The following is a 22,458-nucleotide window of genomic DNA, read 5'->3' on the forward strand; positions in this document are numbered from 1 at the left end:
TCTAAGCAGGTAGGTTTGGAAAGAATCGCCCTAATGAACATTTCTGTTATAAAACCGTTAGCAAAGCACTTTACCTTCCGTGGTGCCTATGCCAATAAGCCACAGAGGACACTAAAATTTACTAGACTTTTTAGACACAATTTCCGGCGGATACTTCGTACTATGATTTCCCCGTTCACGGTCAGTCCAGAGCAAAAGGAGAGCGGCTTTGACATCTTCTCCTCGCTGATTGTCTGCCACAGCGGTATGTGAAATGAACTTCACCTCGGAGCTCACTTCCTCCGTGGGGGATGTAAAATACGAAGTGCCCTGCCAGTCGTTGCCATCCAGGGTGAGATAGGTCTCTTCTTCCATCACCACCGCCACACCGCGATACCCGGGAAAATCGAATTGGTCATATGAGCCGTTAAAAGCTGGATTTTTTGTATAAATTGATGCAGAAGGCAATAATATACCATAATATCAAAGCAAAGCCGAGATCTGATAACTCATACCAGAGTTCTAGCCGAAATAATTTTTAGTTTACCTCTTCTACGGTATTTCTGGATCTGAAGGGCAACCGGTAGTCTACCGAATGTTGAACCTGGGTCCAGCGTGTAGTTATTATGGGCCAAATAACAATCCTAAAAATACCGGGGTGTTTTTCTTTGAATTGGCCCCAGTTAGGTGAAATTTGCTCTGTTACCAAATGCATATACACGAGCGCAACGAAGTGACAGAATTCCTTAACAAGCAGATCATCATCCTATAGTACTCAATCACTACTCCGCTGAAGACATGAATGTTCTATGTCCTAAAATTAGCGAGCCATAATGCATCCTTCATGCTCAGACTGGACATGTACCACTTTTGCTCTCAACGTTGTTTTGTTATCATTATTTTTCCCATAGAACAAAAGTGGTACATGTTCTTCCATTGAAGTTTGTGTAAGTTTCTCAACCAGAACACTTTATGCTTTCATGTACCGTCTTTGGAGCCTTCTAGCAATGATTTAGTGCAGTTATGTTGGACAAAATCGTTGAAAATAATTTACTATTTGAGTGTTTTCGTTTATCGCGTCTCCTGAAAAATTTCCTTAATGGTACATGTACTACTTTTGCTTTCAACGGCTCATATGATACAGCCGAGCACACGGGGCCAAGTATGAAATCTAGCAGAACGAAATTATTAGCTCTCTCAGGTTTTTACCAATCGGTTTCTGATCTTCTACAAAGTTTCTTGGTCTAGTTGGGACGTTAATTTGAATGTTTGAATTAGTTCGGAATTTAGCCATGAAGGTGGCGTTGCGATGCCAACTTCTTTTTCTTACACGCTAGAGCTTAACAATTCTCGACAAAGGTGTAGAAAATTCTATGAACCTTTACAGGTGGTACGAAGCTGAACCAATAAGCCAGTCATCGTAGGTTCGAGTCTCGGCCCGTACACTAAACAGTTGACTGCGAAGTCTATGAATAAATAAACAGAAAGTTGAATTCCGAATCGAAATGTAGCATCAAGGGTTTGCTTTGCTTTTGATGTTTTTTTTTATTTTTGAAAACTGTCCATTTTCTGAAGTTTATAAAAACGTGTTTTTTTTTTTGTGTTTTGGGATACTTCAATTTGAATGTAATCATAGGTTTCATGTAAAAAAACAGTTGCTATGTGTTTATTGCATGGAATACACGATCCTGTGATCTGAAACTCCATTCAATCGATTTGCAGTCTTCAGCAAAGTTGATCGATGAAATAAGAGCTTCAGTGTGAAGTTTTGTTTATTTCGCGGTTAGGCCACAGAGAAGGCACTTCGACACCAATTCTTCATTCTTACACGCTAGAAGTTTGCAGTATTCGACAAAGTTTTAGATCATAAAATATTATGAAACTTCGTAGAAGACACAAAATTTCTGTTTCTTCAAACTTTTTTTTTCTTCACATACCATTTATTTGACACGGCACAAATACAATTAATGTTTAACAGCGCCAATTATAATATACGAGTTTTTGTTGAATTAGTCTGAATTTCACGTTTTTCGTAATAATTTTGTGATTCGAAAAATTTAACTCACCAAAGAATAGGCAATTTTCTGAGTTGGCATACTTCGAGTCGTCTTCAGCTTGGGTGTGCGTTGAGTTTTTGTTAGTAAAGCTAGGTTCATTGAAAGGTTCGTGATAAGGTAATGTTCATTGATCCGTTGCTGTTGGATCAAATATTACGTTGTTTGTTTCGCGTCCAAATCCAATATAACCACTTTTCACTCGGCAGCCTCTTTTCTCTCGGTCACTGTTTTCGCCATCACGATCAGAGCTCGACTGACAGAGCTGTCAAATTTGTTCTACATGGGTTACTATAATTGATACTTCATGAGTATTTTCGTCAATGTGTGAGAAGGTAAACCCACGAAAAATCGGCAAACCGACATACACTGGTGGCAATGCCTTGGCTATTGTAGCTTTTAAAGATCGTTCCTCTCGCTGATCTGATAGCCGTTGATAGAAGGCAAAGGCCTTACTGCTACACTCCTATTTGGAACTCGACCTTCTGTTTATTTATGCACGGGCTTCGCAACTAACTGATAAAGGTACAATTGCGGGGCTAGCGCTAATATCCTACTAACACTAACAGTCTCATCAGATCCGTTGATATGACGCTCAGTTTCATAACTGAAAGAGAATAAAATCAAAATTTTTAGAGAATGTTTCAGACGAAGCCATTAAATATTACTTTTCAAGGTATTTGTATTTTTTCTGAAACTGGTCGAGATTCGACATCAAAATCAGTTGTCTCGGAAGCGATGACAACGAAACACAATGAGACATATGAAGGTATGGAATGAAAAATTCGTCAGCATAAGACAGCAAATCCGCAACAACGTCAAGCTCGAAAAACAACGTTGATCGAACAACACTGTTCGTTTTTCAAGTGCGAGATCACACTTATTTCTGTTTGGCTTACTATTGTCTTCACTATAAAGGTATACTTGCAACCTTAGCACTCTTCTTACGGTACTTCCTCACCTGTATTTGCCTCATAGTACCCAAATCCAAATTGTTGATTGATGAATCTCAACCTCATGTTCGCAACAAATCTGTAATTTGATTCATACAAAAGTCAAAAATTGAATTTAGGATTTTCACCAAACTTGGCACGCGTGTTTTTGATATAAAAGAGGGTGTAAAAAATTGGAAAGTAGGGAGTCCTAGGAAGTATAAATATCTCGTGCGTCAGAGGAACTTCTTGAATGATTTCGATGATTTTAAGGCCCTTGGTCATTCTCTGGAAGTTGAAAAGTGTCGCAGCGCAAATTGTGGATAATGTTTTTATCGGAAGAAGATTAAAATAAATAATTTAGACCATATAATGAGGTCCATTTCTTTTGCATTTCGCACCACCCCATCCCCTGATTAGCCATCGATCGTGAGCGTGACCCGCCGCCGCTCGGTGGTTGCCGGTATGCGTGCCAATTTCGCCCACGTCGCTCCCATCAGTCATCCACAGCTACATGGCATTTCGTCGCCAGCGATTCTCTCCACACGGTTTTTCACTCAGTTTTGAGTACATGTTCAACTTAAGCAGACAGTCAGAGTAGCGACTTTGCTCACATTTCGTGTTGTGCGAATCGTCCGAAAAAGAAACCCTGCACCCAGCGGTGAGAGACAAACCGTCTCTGACTTCGCGACTGTGGATTACATTTGGACGGAAAATCGAACCCGATTTGCTCTCCAATCACGGAGAACCGTTCGAAGCGCACAGCTAGTGGCGCATGCGTTCCGTGGCCAGACAACAACCGAAAAACATTTGGTTCAGTTCACTTTAGTGTTTTTCGTGATAAGGTGATGTTCAACCGTCCGACCTGCTTGGAATTTCAAGTTCAAGTGCAGATTGTAAGTGTTGCTCTTTACTTTCAAACTAAAAAAAAAAATCAGTAATCATCCACAAAACTTGCGTCAGTGTCTCAGATTTTGAGTGATCAGCTGGTGGTAGGCTGTTTGTGTTTTCGAAACACGAAACCACGTCCAGACGGACGGCAAAATGTCAATATCTTCTCGCACTGATAGCTTATCAGTGACGCTACCGCCAACCCAAAAGTATAGAGGTCACATGAAAGAGTATTCCAACGCGGCGCCGAAGTTCGTTTGTTCCGCTTACTGTGTGCTCTGTTGTGTAAACAAACAATACGCAGCACTGTTGCTAGGTGATTTGTTACAATCAGCGGGCATTTTCGGGATCAATCCAAGCGATGTGGACTGATTGATAATAGAACGAATAAAGCTTAGTTTCGACTCAAATGATGTATTTATGGTGGTATAAGAGTACATAACGTTTATGATATGATGAAACTCGCGGAAACTGGTTTTCATGCTGGTTAATTTAGGCGTAAATTCCGTTGTCCGTTAAGCAAGTTCTTGTTTGCGAAATAGGGAAATCCACACGCAACGGTGCACAGTGGGATCAATCTGAAGAAAAAACGGTCAAAATGAAATGTGGATCCTAATGATTTCAGCAATTTAGCAGCATGTTCCGAATTATTTAGATTGTTTTTGGTAGTAAGAACTTCATAAACTGAGGGATTCAACAGGGTTAGTATTAGGTAAAAGTTCACAATATTCATAATTCTACAACTTTTTCAAACACATAAACTAGTTCTCTTTTTAACGGTAAACAAATATCTATAATATGCCAAAGAACATTTGAAGACACTTGTTCGTTGACACCTACTAAAAACATTGAGAAAACCTTTGATCGTCTTTCTTCAGGTTGATCGCACAGTGCAATTGGTTTCGCAGTCGCAATTGTCGTATGTTTACTTTCTTCTCTGTGGCGCGTTTCGCGATCTCATTTTCGATGTTTTGTTTTTTACTTGCCGACAACTTGTAAAATGCACGGAAAACGAGAGCATGACCGGCATCAGCTCTGTCAGGTTGTAACCATTGGTTGGTTATGAAAATACTCCAATAGATTGAGTTGAGTAACGACCGCCAGTTTAGTGTCGTTGATGTTGTAGTATTAAGAGTTGCTAGTGTTCGACATACGTCAAGAGATGGAATTTTGCAACATTACGAACTTCAATTCACCGATTTTACTTGCATGCTTTCCTTCAAGACATCAGTTTTTATAACATTCTCACAGCAGATGGTTAAATTGTATATTCACAAAAAGAAGCAGCAGCTGACTTAATTTTTTTACTTTTTACGACTGCACTGACTCTGGAATTATCTGTTTCACTATCCTTCAAATTTACTCAAAGTTTCTGATGGTTATTAATCACTTTCGATGGAGCCATTGAATTGTTGTTGTAATCGTCATTTTCGTTGGAAATTTTTTTACGCTTCTGATCGCTCGCTATATTATATATAAATAAATACCAATGAAAGAGAACTAGTCTTACTATTTATATCAAGTATTACCCCCAAAAAAGGAGAAAAGCTCATTGCAAACACAAAGAAATTTTCAATTGATTTAAAAAAAAGCAAGTCTATCATAGACATTGAATATGACATCGACAAAATATGCGTGCAAAGACAACTACAATCGACAATGAACGAAAAATTAATTACGGAATTGTGTTCTTAAATATTTCGACTGAACTAATAACATTTTTTATGTAAATCGTAACAATTCATTTTATAAGACCTGGCTTTGTGAATCAGCAGTTCTTCCAATACAAACGTCGAATGATTATCTGGATATCCGATAATTTTGTTTTATTCTTTTATCAGATATGATACCCACCTTTTTAATTACTGGCACAATGCTCACACTGGCCTCTCTGCAATTTTTCCTATTTATTATTCATTCTCCTTTCGGACATTTTATAAATTATCGCAACAAATCGAATTTCACAACCACTTATTCCCATCTTCGCCTAGGTTTTGATGAGGTAAGGTTGGCGGTGCACGTGGACATGAAATGACAGCAGCAAGGCTACTGATTCATGTGTTATATCTGAATTCGCCATCTACATCATTCAGTACTGACTGTCTGCTGCATGAAGCAATCGTTTTCCTCATCAGCGATGAACACATGTGCGAAAGGACGAAGTAAGATTGTGTGTTTATTACCGCTTTTTTGCTCTACTGCCTCGTTCGCCGAATCGTACACTTTGCAATCCGAACACACACGACTCATTGGTGTTCGCATCAATGTGTTTACCAGACCGTCGGGCTTCGAAACCGATTCGATTCTCTAGACCAACAATTTACCACTCACCGCGAATACATCGCTCGAATGCACAGTGGTTTAAAATAGCAATGTCTATAGTGCCTAAGTGCTTTACTTTAGGACTATAGTGTCTTCGAAGCAATTGTTTGTATTGAAATTGCCCACATGATGGTGCTATGCAACAATAGCCATAGCCTACTATGCAAAAAATAAAATTTCTAACTTTTTTGTTTCGGTATGAAACTAAAAGTTGTCTTCGGCAAAGTTGTAGATAATTTCATTACAAACAACTTTGCTAACAAGACTTTTGCTCTATATACTGTAGATTTTGAAATAACTTAAGTTTTGTATGACTATGTTCGTAAAATCTGTTTTTTGCTTCTAACTTTTTGGTTTGATTTTTTTCATAAACACACTGTTCTAGAGAATTTTAGGCCTTATCATGCTTTAAAAATTCCATGTAGACACTATGCTAAAATTCCTATTGGTTCAAAAGATAAAAGCAATATTAACAAAAATTTACCCTATTTTTAACTGTGGATTAGAGAAAAAGGGGGACGCCCGGAAGTACACACTTACCGCCATTTTGAAGCTTCAGACACTTACATATGCAATCATATATACATATACAAAATGTCCAAAACCGTGTTACTATGAAGATATCTCGTTCCGCTGAAGGAAATGTACGCAAAACTACGAAAATGTTTAACGCTCTTTCTCAAAATTGTGACGAGTCGGACGAGTAACTCTTCCACCATTTTGTAGTACTAACCTGAAGCTAAGTAAAGCACTTAGGCTTTATAGAATTAAGTTCACGATATTGCAATTTTAAACCACTGTGGAATGGTTTGGTTTGATGCATGGCGCTGTAACCAACGAGAATGTGTGAACAGGACTTTATGTTATAAAGTTTGGCAGTTTCAAAACTTTGTGCGTCTGAGATAGCAGACAAATGTTTTTTCTTATGATTAGTTTGATTTTCTGTTGTACCTATATTGACCTTGTTTGATTGAATAAATGCGTAACTGGGAAACACAAAAAGTTGGCAATGCAATGCTAACGTATTAACCCTCTAGAAATGCATGTTCTGTGAATAATATGTACACCGTATTCTTTCTTTGCACAGTTAGAATTTTTTAATTTTCATACATACACTTTTTATCTGCATCGATATTTGCTAGGCATCGGTAGCTTATTTTACCTGCACTATCACAAACTTCCTCTACTGCGGATTTAATTTTTCTTTTTGAATCTCCGCGATTCATTGTGACGAGGACGAGGATTTATGCAGTGAGTTGAATTGAAGCGAATTGAACTGAAGCGAACCAGAGTGAGAAGCTTCCAACACGATACAGTTCGTTTCTGATGATTCAAACTTCTTCTTTAAGTGACAGTTGAATCGGAGCTGATGTAAGGAAAAACCGAAGTTAACTATACTTCGCATGTGTTCGTATTACTCCCGCAGGAGTCGCCTTCAACGATTCTCTTTCGGTGGTGGTGGTGTTTTCATGAACGAGCAGAAGCACTGCTGCTACTGTTCGATACCCTTCGGAAGTGATTCATGTATTTGAGTCGTGCGAGGTGAAAATCAGTAGCCTTGGACAGCAGCAGCAACTCTTAGTGGCCTTTCAGAAAACTATGCAATGTTAGTCAAATGAAAAACTTTAGAAAAATCGTGCAATTCCTTAGACTTTGCCTGCGCTTCGGTATATTTGAAGAAAAGAATCATTCCCGTAGTTGTAAGGAAATTTCCGTAGACCTAGCATCTCCGACGTCCACCATCCGCCAGTAAATTGATTTGTTTGAGTAGAAGCTGGCTCTTATACAGCCCAACGAAAGCTTTCCCGGTTAATTAGATATAACATTCTGTCGACCGTGTTAGGGAAAGCAATCATTAAGCTCAGCTTTGCTTGGTCGAAATCTGCGTTCCAGCAAGGCTTGACAGTTTTCAACAGTACAATAGTTTGTATAATCATAACTTTGTTCATTTGGGTAGATGCGTAGATAATTCTCCAATTGATTACTGCTAGAACGAAAGGAATCCGTAGTAAAATAAACGTGATGAGTGATGAGCATTTGAAAAGGGACACATGGTCGAAACACAGCCAAACCGATCCAAGCGCCATTAACATTATTTCGAGTAATCGTTGTTCAAAACTCACTACCCAGTATGTTTTCTAATTTTTTTTTAAAATGGCGCTTGGTTTGTTTTGGTGGCACGGCGAGCAAATGTCTTTATTTTACACCCCGTAGATTCTTTAGAGATGTGGTTCTACGTTAACGTGTCGTGATTGCTACCGTCGTTTCAAAGACGGTAAGTTCGATGTTGACAACTGTTCAAACATGAGCGGGGGCCTAGTGTGGTTGGTAACGTCTCCGTCAACCACGCTCGACGCCTGGGTTCGAATCCCACCGCCGACATAGGTGTCGATGGTTGTGGGGTGGCGTGATCCACTCACAACCACCCCAACTGGTCTAGATTCAATCCTAGCCGACACCGGGAGATTTTCTGAGGCGAAAAATCTCTGGGATCACGCCTTCCATCGCATGAGGAAGTAAAGCCGTCGGCGCCGGTCCGTTAATAAACGGGTCGTGAGTTAGGGACCTGGGTGTGGAGTCGCCTCCCTGGGCGTCGGTAATTGGCCACAACAGTGGCGGAAATAGACCGACGGAAAATAAGCGAGAATAAAAAAAAAACTGTTCAAACATGCTAAATTGGAGAAATTGGTTGTTGAGGATCCGTGCTAAATGCAAGAACAGCTTGTTTCGGTATTAGAAGTTACCCACCGAACCATTTCCGATGCAATTGCATGCTTTGGGAATGGTTCACAGACATAGAGCTAGGATCCCTTATAGTTGGAAGCCAGGGAACCTCTAGCGTCGTTTTATCGACTGTGAACAACTACTCCAGGATCAAAATAGGAAGAGTTTTTTCTATCGTATCGTGACAGGTGATGAAAAATGATTCCATTACAGCAACCCGAAGCAAAGAAATACATGTGGACTGACCGGTCATGCTGTTTACGTCTACGGTACGGCCAAATATACGCGCGGTGACGGTTATTATGTGTATTTAAGAGGTCTAGGTCGGTGATGTTTATTATTAGCAATTGAAAACGAACGAAACCATCATTGATGAACGGTATCGGTATCTTTTTATGCGATGAAGCCGAGCACTGCGTTCTAAATGGCCACAACACGAGGAGAGACACGAAAAAGTGTTTCTACAGCATGACAACGCTCGGCTTCATACTGCCAAAGCCATTGAACTTTACATAGAAATGCTCAAATGGGAAGTCCTACCTCATCTGCGCTTTTCGTTTAATAAATCGTTTGCTCAAAATATCGGTTGAATTCCCATAACCTAATTCACGAATATTCCCTGATTTTAGCAAACCTTTTGAGAATGGAATCATTTATGCTTTGGGACCATCTATCAATGATGTCAAGCACTTAGAAGGGGGAGGGGGTTTCGAAGATTGTGACATTTTGCGACATGGGGGAGGATGAGTGCAACTCTCCATTTCATCCCTCACTACGCTTACGGGTTAAATATGTAGTGAGAGCGATCTTGGGGTCGTTCTACTACTACGGCTGGAAAACCCAAGCTGTTCAATTTTAATCTCGCGTGTCCCTGAAATATATCACCCGCTTCTAATGAGAACTATTCGCGGCTCTGTGACACCCACTAGCGGTCAACTATAGAAAAAGGTATGCTCAAAAGCCGGGAGATGTCAATGTTTTAATCGACTTCAAACACGCGAGAGCTGGTAACCACTTTACCGGTTCGGAAATTCACGGAATCTAATTTGCGGCAAAAAGAAAAGTGTATTGACAATTTAGGTTTCATTTTATCTGACAGACTAAACTTAATCTATTTATGACTCACAGTTCAGTTATCGGTGCAACTACCTTCCGGTTTGTCCGGAGGACCGGCACGGGAGAGTTTCTCTCTCTTTTTACCAAGCAGGCGACGTCTCCTTCCTTGTGCCACGATTCCAATGTCAGGAATACTCGACAACGAGAAGCCGCTTTTTTCAGGTTTTTCTCTCTCCGTGGAGGAATCGACTCAGCTGCCTCGAGGCTCCAGCAATCCGGAAGCTGTTCAGGCACCAATCGCTCAAACGGCCCTTCCGTTTATCTTCCCCGCCAGTCGAAGACCTCGTGGTTTCGTGACTCCTGATCGTCCCCGAGAATATAAAGACCAACACGCGGACTTCTTTTTATTGTTAGAACATTTGAATTACGTTACGCGGACTTAATCGACCAGATCCCAAAACCTTTTTCCGTTGTTTTTTGTTAATTTTTGGGGCGTTCCACGCCTTCCTCTACGTTTTGTGTTTCTTAGCTTTACTTTTACTAACTTTTTACTAACTTTTCCTGTCTCGTCTTTGATTTATTCTGTGTTTTATTTTCTTCTGTCTTAAGACCAACACTTCACTTTTCAGTTTATATTAATTTTGTACAATATTTCTTAAGTTTCCGTCGCGCACTTCTACTCGTGTTGGAGGCCAGGATCAGAAGAACGACTTCTCCCAAAAGGCCAAGCTAAACAAGCTAATAATTATGATATGAGAGCTCACATCGGCTGAAACAGCCGAAGTTTGACGTTAACTCTGCATCCGCTTATGTACACCGGGTTCCGGAGGACGCGATTAGTGAATATCACCGAATATGTTTAGGGGTATATTCACATCATTCAGTTGGGGCAGATATGACAGTTGGAACGCATCCTCAGATGTACACCGATACCACTCAATCGGTCTTGGTAGTAGTTCTGTTGCTGCTCGAATCTAACTGTCAGCATGATCTTCAGGGCCGAACGTAGGAGAACGACTGCCTGTTCCAAGTAAATTTGACCAATCTCTTGGGTTAGAGACCCAAGACAATTTCATTTGGAACCGGTGGTTACAGGGGTTAGCTTAAATGTGACATCACATTTCAACTCAACTAATAAATGAAAAAGACAGCAATGATGCTGCAGTTAATGCCTCGGCTTTCTAGGTCGTCGATATGCGACTCCATCAACAGAATCTTTGAACTAAGGATTAAACTAAGGTTTTTCTTTCAGTAAATTCGTTCTGATTTGGAAACAAGCATTTTTTACAAATTTCACAATGTTTAATCAATTATAACCTAAAAATGAGAAGAGGGGGTATAAAAACGTGACGTAATTTGCGGGGGGGGGGGGGCTAGTGGGTTGTAACAGTTTGTTACAAGGGGGAGAGCCAGTTGATTTTTTTTTTCAAATTTTGCGTGACATCATTAATGGATGGTCCATTTCCAGTCTTTTTCGACGGTATTTAGCAGATTCCTCAGGCTAATTTCGTTGTTTTTTTACAACGACCTTATACCTGTCTACATTTAAGTTCTTTAGTGACAGTGTATGTAGTTAAGAAAGTGGAAAATAACCGAACTTATAATTATGACATAGACTGAAAAATGCGTTTGAGTGATAAGTGTTTTTCTTGTAAAAGTTTCTCAGAAACACGATGTAATTCTCGAATTTCAAATCGAAACATACTCATTAGCGAAAATGCAATTTAGTTCATACGCAGAGAGCCTTGCTTCCAATGCTTTGAGTATTGGGCCGACGCCAGATTCGGCCAGAAAACCGCTTCTTGATAAATGATGCAATTTCCGGCAGGCTCTTCGTACTATCAACTTCCCCGTTCGCGGCCAGTACAGCGTAAAAAAGAGCGTCTTTGATCCTTCACGGTGATTGTCAGCCATAGCAGCACCTTCTTGGGGAACTTAGGGTGTGAAATGAACTTCACCTAGGAGCTCACTTCCTTCGAGGGGGGAGTAAAATACAGAGTGCCCTGCCAGTCGTTGCCATCCAGCGAGAGACAGATCTCGTCGTCTATCACTACCGCCACGTCGTAATTCGCCGGGAAAATCGAATTGACCATCTTATTCAGGCGCTGCCGCTGCGTCAATGCCTGCAGCTTCGAGATTAGTGGACGGATCTGCCGCATACCCCCGCTTACCGCATAGGTAGCATCCCGAAACCTTTTTTTCAGCCACGAACAACGATATTAGAAATACGGAACGGATCAATTGGCAAAGACCTAGGCTACGAACACGGGAAAAGATTAAGGTAAACGATTGGAAATTGGGTTCTTGGAACGTCCGATCTCTCAATGAACCGGCGCGGGCTTGCTTGCTTGTTCGAGAAACTACAGCGGCAGGGAGTCGAAATCGCAGCGATTCAGGAGGCTTGGTGGCCAAATTCCGCGCAGTAGACCCTATTGCACGGACTTCTTTCAAATTCCAAATCTACTACAGTGGCGACAAAGCAGCGGAACGGGGGGTCGGTTTCATAGTGCTGGGTAATCAAAAAACAAGAGTCACCCAGTCCGTAGGCCCGTAGTTTAATCAACACCGACAAACGACAAATCCAATGAAGTCAAAGATGAGTTCTAGAGATAGAGCGAGTGCCCGAAATACGACGTAAAAGTCGTCATCAGAGACGCAAACGCACAGGTTGGGAGGGAGGAATTCTTCCGTCCGGTCATTGGAAGGCAGGGCCTCCACTCGTAAACCAATGAAAACGGCCTGAGGCTGATAAACTTTTCCGCGGCCAGAGGAATAGCCATATGTAGCTCCTTTTTTCCACGTTTGAATATTCGGAAACACACCTGGAGGCATCCAAATGGAGTAGCCTGCTCCCAGATCGATAACGTACTGATTGACGGTCGCCACTTTTCGGATGTAACTGATATTAGGTCTTTTCGGGGACCAAACATTGACTCTGACCATTATCTCGTCGTTTGTAAGCTCCGCGCACGGTTGTCGATCGTGCTAAAATCTCGCACAGAGAGGACGACGCGTTTAAACATTCAGCGGTTGAAAGCTGATGGCGTGGCAGAAGAATACGCCAAAGAGCTGGATCGCAGAACAGTAGGAGGAAGGAGTGAAAGACATAAATGAGCTGTGGAGCAGTATCCACGGCGCTATCGAAACGACTGCGAGAGAGGTGCTAGGCAAGACGCGTGGAAGACAGCGTAACGACTGGTTTGATGCCGAGTGCCAGAGAGCGACAGATGAGAAGAACCGTGCCAGGAGCCGCAAGCTCACTGCAGCTACTCGTCAGAGCAGAGAGAAATACAGGGAGGCAAGTGCTGCCGAATTTAGAGTCCACCGTCGGAAGAAGCGCGAGTACGAGGAGCAGGTGCTCGTCAGCGTAGACGAAAGCTATGCTAGAAACGACGTGCGAAGCTTCTATAGAACAGTCAACAGAGTCAGAAGCAGAAATTTCCCTGTGTCGATCATGTGTAATGATACAAGAACGGCAACCTGCTTACTGATAAACCGACGGTTGCAGCCAGATGGAAGGAGCATTTTCAGGCGCTATTGAACGGTGAGGAGCCGGATGAGCAGAGCAGAAACAGGATGACGATTATGAGTGACAAACAAGCTGTGGAGCCACCAACACAGGAGGAGGTCAAAAAGGCGATTAGGGAGCTGAAAAACGGCGAGGCCGCTGAGAAGGATGGTATCCCGGCCGAACTTCTAAAAGCGGGAAGCGAGCGGCTGTACTAAGCGATCCACCAGATAATACTGACGATTTGGACGAATGAAAAAATGCCGAATGACTGGTTAGACGGCCTCATATGTCCTATCTATAAGAAGGGTCATCGATTAGATTGTTGCAACTATCAACCGCGCGCTGCGCTTGAAACAACAAATTGACTCCATGCTTATGAAAAAACAGCACTGCGCTGAGTGTCCAACAATGATAAAAAAAAAACATTTCTAAACGGTTTTTTTGATTGATTTGGTGTATTTGGATTGTTGCAACTATCGAGGCGAGTTGAGTAACGTAATACTCCGCATATAAAGTGCTCTCCCGTATCTCGTTGACGGAATCCTTTGTTGGCGAATACCAGGCTGGTTTTCGACAGGGGAGTTCTACGACGGATCAAATTTTCACCCTGCGACAGATCCTCGATAAGTTCCGGGAGTATAACCTGCAGACCCACCATTTGTTCATAGATTTTAAGGCGGCGTACGATTCGGTGAAAAGAAACGAACTGTGGCTGGAGCACGGCTTCCCGACGAAACTAATCAAGATGATTCGTATGACGCTGGAGGGATCGAAATCATCCATGCGAATAGCTGGCGAGACATCAGCTGCATTTGTAACGTTAGATGGACTAAAACAAGGGGATGTGCTCTTTAACCTACTGTTCGAAATCGCTCTTGAAAGTGCAGTACGATGAGCAAATGAACGTGCAAAGAAACGGTACGATCATCACGAAATATCACATGCTCGTTGGTTTTGCGCACGACATTGATATCATCGGTATCGACCGTAGGGCCGTCGAGGAGGCCTTCGTGGCTTTCAAGAGGGAAGCTGCGAGATGGAGAGTCGTCATTATTTCTATCAAAACGAAGTACATTGGAGCAAGCAGGAAGCGTGGGAGTTCCAGTGGTGTTGGTTCTGAGGTGGAGATTGATGGGGAACGATTTGAATTGGTTGATGAATTCGTTTATATTTTTCGTAGGTAAGCTTGTGACATGTGACAACGATATGAGCCGTGAAGTGAAACGACGAGTTGCAGCTGCAAACAGGGCCTTTCACGAACTATGTAACCAGCTAAGGTTCCGTAGTTTGCAAACTCGCACAAAACTAGCGCTGTATAGGACGCTGATACTCCCGGTGGCCTTTTTCCGGACGTAAATCATGGACGCTGAAGGATGAGTGCTCGGAATTTTTGAGCTTAAAGCTCTGTGGTCGATACTTGAGTGTAAATTGGAAAATGGAGTGTGGCGCAGACGTATGAATCCCGAGTTGTACCAGGTATACACACATGTTGATATAGTGATGGTAATACAGCGGGGCTGGACATGTAGTCAGAATGCCTGACGAGAAATCGCCAAAACTATTTACAGTAGAGGACCAGAAAGAGACCGTCGACTCCGTGGTAGGCCTCGCACGCGGTAGATGTGCGCAGTGGAAGAAGATGCACGATCTGCTGGTGTACGAGGAGACTGGAGAACGGCTGCCCAAGACAGAAGAAGCTGGACATCTCTAATTCGTTCCGCCCTAGACCAGTGAACGGTCCGTTAGCCAACAAAGTAAAGTGAAGTAAAGTAAGTAAACTCATCGGACACTCTAAATAAACGATTTGAAAATGAAAAACCATTTAAAATATGCCCAGTAAAAAACACCTTTCTGAAAAATCCGCTTTAAAAGATTCCGAGCACATGATAAAGTACCCGTCATGCTGCGTTGAAACAAAATCTTGAACTAAGATGAGACAATCAACGACACGTAAACATGAATTGAAACAACATATTGACTCATCATCACAAAGAGACACGGGTCGCCTACTGCAATCAATCGCGTGCTGTGTTTGAAACAACAAATTGACTCTATGCTTATGAAAAACAACAGTGCACCGAGTGTCGACTAATGATAAAAAACATTTCCAGTATCTAAACGGTTTGTTTGATTGATTTAGTGTATTTGGCAAAGTTGTAGATAATATTGTTTCATTCCATAAAATAATACACAGGTTGAAAAATATAAAAAATTTTTTTTTTTATTTTTTTTCTTCAGGTTTGAATATGCGTCAATATTTTGATTTTGAAGAAGACAATAATTCATGTTTATTTTTTCTTCACGGAGAATTTTTTTAATGATGTATATTTTTTTCTGGAACGACAAAAACATAATCTGCAACTTTACCAAAAATACTTTCCCTACCTAGCAGGCTAGAGCCGGGGTGGCTCGTGCTGTATCAAGAAGTCGTCTCCATTCCACTCGGTTCTGGGCTGTATGGCGCCATGCTCCCAGGCCGCTTATCACTCGTAGGTCACTTTCAATCTGATCAAGCCATCGTGTACGCTGTGCTCCTCTGTTTCTGGTGCCGGAGGGGTTACTGAAAAGGGTCTTTTTAACCGGGTTGTCGTCCGGCATCTTTGCGACGTATCCGGCCCATCGCAATCTGTTAACTTTGATCAGATGTGCAATGGGGTCTCTCCTAGCAGCGCGTGCAGCTCATGGTTCATGCGTCTACGCCATTCTCCGTCTTTAGTCTGTACTCCACCGTAGATGGTTCGCAGCACCTTCCGTTCGAAAACTCCAAGAGCTCTCTAGTCCATAGAGGACTACCGGTCTAACTAGTGTTTTGTACAGCTTCAACTTTGTACGGCGGCGCACTCGTTTGGAACTCATAGTCTTACGAAGTGCAAAGTAGGCACGATTTTCCGCTTGAACGCGTTTCCGGATCTCCTTGCAGGTGTTGTTGTCAGCGGTCACCAGTGATCCTAAGTACACGAGCTTGTCTATCACCTCAAGCTCATCGCCGTCTACGGTGATCCGGGGGGGGGCTGACATTGTTCTTCTTGGAGCCTCTTCTCTTCATATACTTAGTTTTCGACGCAATGATCAGCAGTCCAATATGCTTAGCTTCCGCTTTTAGTCTGGTGTAGGTTTCCTCCACCGTCGCAAAGTTTCGTGCTAAGATGTCGAAGTCATCAGCGAAGCCGTTAAGCAGGACCCGTTTCGTAAAAATTGTACCACTCGTGTCGATGCCCGTTCTTCGTATAACACCTTCGAGGGCGATGTCAAAAAGCAAACAAGAGAGTCCATCACCATGTCTCAATCCTTGGCATGACTTGAAGGGACTCGAGAGCATCCCCGAGACACACACTATTAAAATCGTTGTCCTTTGTTGCTTGGAATTGGTCTATCCAGCTTTTTACGCGCCAAAATGGCGGACGCCATAATGCAAAGTTCGTAATAAATTACCCACCCTTTTGACAACTCTGCTTACGTCAGTTTGAAGTCTTCATATGTTTTATCAAAAAAAAAATTATCTGGCAACATTTTTGTTGCCAATTTTTCAGAAATCCCGAATCTGACGTAAGCAGATAGGTTCGCATATTACGAACACGCATTAAAGCGACCGCCATTATGGTGCGTAAAAAGCTGGATAGTGAAATTCAGAAGTAAGTGAAAAAATCACACAAATCGTAATGATTACGTTTAAATTTCATGTTCTGTTTATAAAATGTTTAATTTTCCACAAAGTAGGTTTAGCTGCGTTCGATAATATGAAAACAAATCAAGAACAATTTCGAATCTAAATAATATATAAGTTTTATTATGAAGCAAAAAGCACTTTTGGATAGCAGTAACCTTACTGGGGTATGATGTTATTATGTTATGTTTACGCCAGAGGGGATAGATAAAATGATTGAGACAGGCAAAATTTTGTCAATTTTCAGATGGGCATAACTTTACGAAAAATGATTCAATTTCGATGCAATAGGTCTAGTTTTACTAGAAAAACCTAATTTCCTAGCATCAAGTATAGACTAGACGTGATCAACAGACACTATAAATGTTCCGTACATTTTTGCAACGTGTCGAACTTTTTATCACTACTTGTTGTATTTAGGTATATATGTAGCCAATAAACTAGAATTAAGTCACATTTAGTTGGTACCTGGTACCCAAAGATTTAAAATCCTTCGACGAACCATAGGAATATGAATTATTTAAATATGGTGTGTTGTTTTTGGCCGGTTTTTCTCCTTGGATAGGTTCGAGTATTTGCGATTTTGATTATAATCGTCATGATATTATAGACAGCAATTGGTCATAAACTGTATAAAAGCAAGCATTTACGATTACCAATTTTTCGGCTATTTTAACCTGCAGAACAATAAAACAAACGCTTTATTATTCAAAGCAAACCATTTATCGGAAGTACCTAATGATGCCCTCTGATGAACGCCAACAGTTTAGTATTATCACCTGACTTGAAAGCCAATGCATGCCAAAACCACCGGACTGTTGAAGCCGGTTGATTCCCATTACTGAATGTGAATGTTTTATATTACACCTAACGTAATGTGAATGCTATCGACTTTGACGTGTATCTATTATTGCTTGGATTTTCGGCTCATCAGTCTTTAAGCTGAACTAAACGAAGTACTGCCTCTTTTCCTTCAACGTTTCGACAATATATTTTGTCTTTATCAAGAAGTCTACAAAAAACAAAGCAGAGATGTGTTTTCCCTATTTTAAAACCTTTTCCGAATGTCTGGTACTTACTAAAGCTTTTCGTTTTGTTTCCATTTGTAACTTATATAATACATAATTAACTGTGGTCTGTTTGCGTTTATCACATAAAATAGAACTATTTTAAATAATTTTTGTCATTGAATAATCTAGAAAAACTTGTACTCGGAAAAACTCAATTTATGGTCACAATTGTTAATCTTCTACTAGTGTGTTGTCGAAATTTTATCTAGATCAGATTGTCTGAGTGCGCATGATTGTCAGTTTCATGACGTCTATGAATTTTTTGTTGTTTATTATTGTTTTTTACTGTGTTAAACACAGCTGCATAAATAGAACTTAACCCGTCTGTATCACTTTTCCTGTTAACTGTATTGTTGTTCGTTGCTATGTGGCATATTTCCAGAATCGGTAGTGCTGTTGTGTTTCTGTGTTGGTCGAGTATTTTAACATTGTTAAGATCAAATGTGTGTTGGGTTCTAATACAGTGGTGCAAGAGTGCTGTCTTTTCACTTAGTGTTGCGAATTGTGGATCTTCTATGTCGGTGCCTGTGTCAACAATTTCCTGCAGTGCATTCAAGTTCGATCTGTGTCCGCTAATTCGTGTTTTTAACTTATTTGTAGTCATGCCAATATATTGTGAACTGCAGTCGTTGCATGAAATACTATAAATAACATTGGTGTGGTCGTCTCTTGCTATTTTATCTTTTGTTTGTGTATAATATTGTTTGGCCATGTTTGTCTTTCGTGTGGCTAACTTAACTGTTTTGTAATCGTTTTTCAGGAACTTACTGATCTTATCGGTGAGATACCGAATGTATGCTATTGACCGGTAAGTGTATTCCAGGTGTTCACTCGGCGATTGGTTGGAACTATGTTGCTCGGTACTCCTACAGTTTCTCTGGTTATCAGGCGATGTCGCAGTGTCTTAAGGTAGTCGTTCAGCTTCAAATGTTGGTCCATTATGTTGACTTTTGCAGACTCCGATAGGCCGGTGGACAACCTGTTCACTCTACTAATAAAATTGATGGCCATATTTATTTTTTGGTGAGGTGGATGCGCCGAAAAATAGTTTAGGAAACGGCCACTTGCAATCGGTTTTTGGTACCATTCCGTCGATATATGTTGATCATCGTGTCTGACAAGTAGCATGTCAAGGAAAGGTAACCGGTTGTTTTCCTCTGTTTCACAGGTAAACTGGATGTTAGGGTTGTAGCTATTGAAAATCTTGAGCACGTAGTCAAGCTGATCGAGTGGAATGGCAGTGACTAAATCGTCGACATATTTTTTGATGAACGGCACTTTGATTTTAAGCTGTTTGAGTACACAATCAAGCAATAACTCTGTGACAAGCTCCGCTACAATTGGCGATAAAGGGTTGCCCATAGCTGTTCGGAAGACCTGTTGGTGGTACCGTCCACCAAATTTGAAGAAACTAGCGTCGATGCAAAATTCAACCAGCTCCAGAAACAGGTCCAAGCAAATGTTCTTAGCGTTTGGTCTTATTTGGTCCCAGTAACAAATTACGTCATGGCATACTAGTTCCTTTGGAAAGCATGTGGACAATGAAACCACATCCAATGAAATCAACGAATATCCAACAGGTAACGTGACAGTGTTGATGAAATCGCAAAACTCGAAGGAATCTTTAATGTTGTATGCACTATCCATGGAATTTTGAATAATTCTTCCTACGAACTTTGAAAGTTCATAGGACGGCGCCGTCATATTAGGTACTACCGGTCTCAACAGGTCTTCGGAACAGCTATGGGCAACCCTCTATCGCCAATTGTAGCGGTGCTTGTCACAGAGGTATTGCTTGATTGCGTACTCAAACAGCTTAAAATCAAAGTGCCGTTCATCAAAAAATATGTCGACGATTTAGTCACTGTCATTCCACTCGATCAGCTTGACTACGTGCTCAAGATTTTTAATAGCTACAACCCTAACATCCAGTTTACCTGTGAAACAGAGGAAAACAATCGGTTACCTTTCCTTGAAATGCTACTAGTCAGACACGATGATCAACATATATCGACGGAATGGTACCAAAAACCGATTGCAAGTGGCCGTTTTCTAAACTATTTTTCGGCGCATCCACCTCACCAAAAAATAAACATGGCCATCAATTTTATTAGTAGAGTGAACAGGTTGTCCACCGGCCTATCGGAGTCTGCAAGAGTCAACATAATGGACCAACATTTGAAGCTGAACGACTACCCTAAGACACTGCGACATCGCCTGATCAACCAGAGAAACTGTAGGAGTACCGAGCAACATAGTTCCAACCAATCGCCGAGTGAACACCTGGAATACACTTACCGGTCAATAGCATACATTCGGTATCTCACCGATAAGATCAGTAAGTTCCTGAAAAACGATTACAAAACAGTTAAGTTAGCCACACGAAAGACAAACATGGCCAAACAATATTATACACGAACAAAAGATAAAATAGCAAAAGACGACCACACCAATGTTATTTATAGTATTTCATGCAACGACTGCAGTTCATAATATATTGGCATGACTACAAATAAGTTAAAAACACGAATTAGCTGACACAGATCGAACTTGAATGCACTGCAGAAACTTGTTGACACAGACACCGACATAGAAGATCCACAATTCGCAACACTTAGTGAAAAGACAGCACTCTTGCACCACTGTATTAGAACCCAACACACATTTGATCTTAACAATGTTAAAATACTCGACCAACACAGAAACACAACAGCACTACCGATTCTGGAAATATGCCACATAGCAACGAACAACAATACAGTTAACAGGAAAAGTGATACAGACGGGTTAAGTTCTATTTATGCAGCTGTGTTTAACACAGTAAAAAACAATAATAAACAACATAAAATTCATAGACGTCATGAAAATGACAATCATGCGCACTCAGACAATCTGATCTAGATAAAATTTCGACAACACACTAGTAGAAGATTAACAATTTTGACCATAAATTTGGTTTTTCCGAGTACAAGTTTTTCTAGATTATTCAATGACAAAAATTATTTAAAATAGTTCCATTTTATGTGATAAACGCAAACAGACCACAGTTAATTATGTATTATATAAGTTACGAAAAGCTTTAGTAAGTACCAGACATTCGGAAAAGGTTTTAAAATAGGGAAAACACATCTCTGCTTTGTTTTTTGTAGACTTCTTGATAAAGACAAAATATATTGTCGAAACGTTGAAGGAAAAGAGGCAGTACTTCGTTTAGTTCAGCTTAAAGACTGATGAGCCGAAAATCCAAGCAATAATATTACACCTAACTTGTTTTGCACTTGACTTTCATATAATTTCACAGAAAAACATTTCTACAACTAAGGAAATTTGGAAAAAATCATTTTATTATATTTGAAAAAAAAAATTATGAAACAAGCTATACAAAAAAAAACTACTCACTGTAATAAATTGACTGCTAACAAAAGTTGATGTCACCTGTTTAATTATCGGAAATAGTAGAAACGGCGGTTTTATGCGACTGTGTGCTAATATTCTATGATAATTGGCGGTTTGTTTCAAGAGCGATGAAAAACAATTTGCGAGAGCTGGTGACTATTTTCAAGTCTCCGTGTAAAGGCAACTTGTAAACACGCAGTTTTTTTTACTGGGACTAGTAAATCTGGTTATAAGAAACGTGAATATCTGTCAATAAATACGGTACCATTATACTCTATAAACGAGCGGCGCTATACTAACTGGATTGATTAGATGTTACGAGGAAACTGAGCCACTTGCGTCAATCAATATCGATTCCGTTGGTTAACTACTAAATTAGACCGGTGATGATCTCGAGACGCACGCGAGCTTCGCTCCGATCCAGGATTGTCTCGCGTAGCACGGAGGCAGACTGAAAGTATTGTATTTCATTACAAACAAATCCTGAGAGGTTTTACGCCAATTTACCTAGGTGATTGAAGTTAAATTTTTAGTTCAACACTTTGAATTAAAGTATAATTTTTTATGAAAACTTAACAAGCTTTTCATTTTAAAGTTTTGACCACAATTTCAAATCCTCTAGTTTTTGGGTGGAAAACCTCGAAAAAAAATTAAAAATAAACAAAATTACTAAAATTATTGACATTGCCAAACTCACAGAGTTTCACAAATACCTGACAGGTTTTAGCCAATTCAGTAGACGAGTTGGTATGGAATCTCTCTATACTTCACTTATCTACGTAAGAGAAAGAAACCTTAACTAACCGAACATTTGCATTATTAATTTCCTGCTTGCATCTTGCATTTTCTCTACTGCTTG

The 22,458-nt window shown here is 40.7% G+C and overlaps 1 protein-coding gene and 1 long non-coding RNA gene across 2 annotated transcripts in view; one reads left to right on the forward strand and one right to left on the reverse strand.

The window, feature by feature from the left end:
* Window positions 1-1,658: 1,658 nt before the first annotated feature.
* LOC129722068 (uncharacterized) lies at window positions 1,659-22,330 on the reverse strand. The gene is made up of 3 exons (XR_008727545.1): window positions 22,107-22,330; window positions 21,603-22,050; window positions 1,659-2,640 (listed from the first exon to the last, which is right to left on the reverse strand). It is a non-coding gene; the product is annotated as an uncharacterized LOC129722068 (long non-coding RNA).
* LOC129722065 (organic cation transporter protein) overlaps window positions 3,585-22,458 on the forward strand; it is a 65,006-nt gene continuing 46,132 nt past the window's right edge. The window contains exon 1 of the mRNA XM_055675289.1: window positions 3,585-3,861. The gene's annotated coding sequence lies outside the window, so the exon portion shown is untranslated. The remainder of the gene's footprint in view (window positions 3,862-22,458) is intronic.

This window comes from Wyeomyia smithii, chromosome 2 (assembly GCF_029784165.1).
Source record: "Wyeomyia smithii strain HCP4-BCI-WySm-NY-G18 chromosome 2, ASM2978416v1, whole genome shotgun sequence".
In the NCBI taxonomy this organism is placed as follows: Eukaryota; Metazoa; Arthropoda; class Insecta; order Diptera; family Culicidae; genus Wyeomyia; species Wyeomyia smithii.